Genomic DNA, 2,819 nt, shown 5'->3' with positions numbered 1-2,819 from the left:
TAACTCCCATAATATGCCCAAAACTGAGAGGAAATAATGGTTCAAAATGGTTCAAAACATTTGAGCAGTTACACTTTGTTTTTCAAATAAAGACTGCAGAGATGAGTTCACAATTAGTTTTATTGTAGAACACAAATGGCTGTACAAATGTCATTGTGGTACATCCCAATTTAACAAAAAATGTGAAGTAGGGGTTGGCGAGATGGAGTTGATTTCGTTCAAACCTACCAGACCAGCTGGGCGATTTCTGGACAGGATAAAAAAATAAAATAAAATAAAATTTGTCTGGGTTACTTAAATGGAGACAAAAGGTCTCGAGTTCAAACCTAGTTAAATACATTCTTTGCTCAATAGAGTTTATCTGATTTATTACATTCAACGCAGCACTTCCTGTGACAATTGGCAGCAGAGAAAACACAGCTTTTTGACAAACAAGACAAAAACGCAGAAGAAATGATTTGCATTCTCAGCAGGATGGGAATATATCCTTACCTTTCAGAACATAACCTTATTGCTGTATCTCTTTGTTGCGAGAATAATGCAGGTGTTCTCATTAGTATTCTAAACCGAAGCAGGGAATGAGCTGTGATGTGCCCATTTCTTCTGATAAAGAGCACAGAACAGAGCTGATTCCTCCACTTCAGCTCCTCTCGGCTGCTGATTGCACAAGAATGCAATCGATTTTATTTATTTATTTGTCAAAACGATCATTTACATCTTTTGTTTAATTCGAACTGATTGATTGCCAGATATCTGGGGATTAAATCCTCCAGCTGCACGTTCATAGATACATATTTATTTTGTATGAGACAATATGTCTTCAAGTTGTCCTTTAAAGGACAGTTTGGTCATTTTTGAAGTGATGCTATTTCAGTTCGTCATCAGTAGTTAAATCTGCAACATTCTGCTAAGATCTGGGAATACACTTACAGATATCTAATGTAGAGCTTTTCCAAGTTGATGACAATTAAAAAAAACATTTGCATTATATTTATTTGCTAGGCCAAGGGTCTGCAGCCTGTAGCTCTGCGGTCACGTGGTCACTCTACAGTGGCTCTTAGAAAATGTGACCAAAACTAACAAAATATTTGCTTTGTTTTGTTTTTTTATATTCATGCTACTAATACAAAAAGTAAAACATGTTAGCTCATGCTAGCCTGCTGTTTACGTAAATAATCCAACTTCTTTCTATGATCTTTCTCTCAAACCCATCAAGATTACCTTTAAAGAATTTGAAAACTACATGATAAGAATAAAAAATATCTATTTATACACCCAAATAGTTCAATGAAACTACTTTTGTTTTAAATTTGGTATAAACTACATACAGTATTTTTCTTGTTTACAAGAATCTGGTCTTACCATTTTACGGAGCCCGCGAGGGGACACGGGTTTTATTTTTCTTTTTGCATTCCCTCGCAACGTTGCTTTGCGTTCCCACGCAAAAGATTGTTTTGTACATGAAATAAATTAAATCAGACTTTTATTTTGAAATATCCMGTTACCAAAACAGGATGTGTCGCCACAAGTTCGTGAATTTGACATTGATGTTGCGTGGCTGCACTGCATTAAAATATCGGCACATGACATACCTCCATGKGTGGCTGTGTGATATATTCATTCTGAAGCTAAATTAAAGCAGTAGGCTAACTCGCTAATGGTGAGCCGGTGAATTTGTTAATAAACCGGCAGGCACAACAGTGATAAACTACTTTTGCGTGGGAACGCAAAAGAAAAAAAATCTCCCATGTCCCCTCTCGGGCTCAGTACCATTTGACTTGATGTGTAAAAATAATAATAAATAATAAAATTCACAACATATTTTTTAGTTTTATAATGACACCTCCACTGGCCATAAAGGTTCTCGAAACGGTCTCGAAAAGGCCCATGGACCACCAGTTGATAATCTCAGTTGTAGCTTGTTTTGTGGCTCTGGACACATTTTATTAGTGAGCCAAATAGCAGAAACGGCTCTTTTGATTGTGAAGGTTGCAGACCCCTGTACTAAACATTAAGCCTTGAATGAGGATTCTCTTTGGCTGATGTCACATCTGATAAGGTACTAATTATTAGCTATTTGACAGAACAGCAGTGCAAAAATGACCTCATAGTCCCRTTAAGGCCAGAGCCACTAAGACGCATGACAAACATGAAAGACTATACAATCAGAAAGACAAATGATGCTCATATATATTTACAGTACAAAATGTATCAAACATATAAATAGGTGACAAAACAGTCACAACAAATGATACACAGTCACAAGCAATAACTTATAAATAAAAATCACAGAAAACATGTACAAAAAAGTACAAGCACAACATTTCCCAAAACAGACTGAAAGGGAATTTTAAAAACCAGCTATTGGATTAAAATTACATAACATTTTTTTTTTCAATGCCACAAAAATACCTTTTTTAAAAGACATGCTGTCAAGGTGCCGTTTTGCCTGCCTGTCCCAGATATAAGAGTGTAAATAAATAGCAGCAGATAAAGACAAGCTCGTGTTGCTCCTCGTGCCAAACATGAAACTATTGTTGCATTTAAAGCGTTTTGGACGACTTGCAGAAAAGCCAGATTACGAGTATTTTATTCCCACCTTGGCAGAGATGTGTTGTTGGAGTTATTTGTTCAAAAGCTCGCCGGCTTGAAAAACAAAACAAAACAAAACAAAAAAAAAAACACTCAGAGAGGATTATCAACAAATCAAACTGCTTCAGGATTCACCGAGAGCAAACAGGAGAAATACCCAAGACACACGAGCGAACAAAAAGCCTCGGTGCAGCTGTGATCTGCCAGCCAGAGCGGACATCTCAAAA

Source organism: Austrofundulus limnaeus, unplaced genomic scaffold (assembly GCF_001266775.1).
Source record: "Austrofundulus limnaeus strain Quisiro unplaced genomic scaffold, Austrofundulus_limnaeus-1.0 Scaffold11, whole genome shotgun sequence".
NCBI lineage: Eukaryota > Metazoa > Chordata > Actinopteri > Cyprinodontiformes > Rivulidae > Austrofundulus > Austrofundulus limnaeus.
This window is presented reverse-complemented; position numbering follows the sequence as displayed.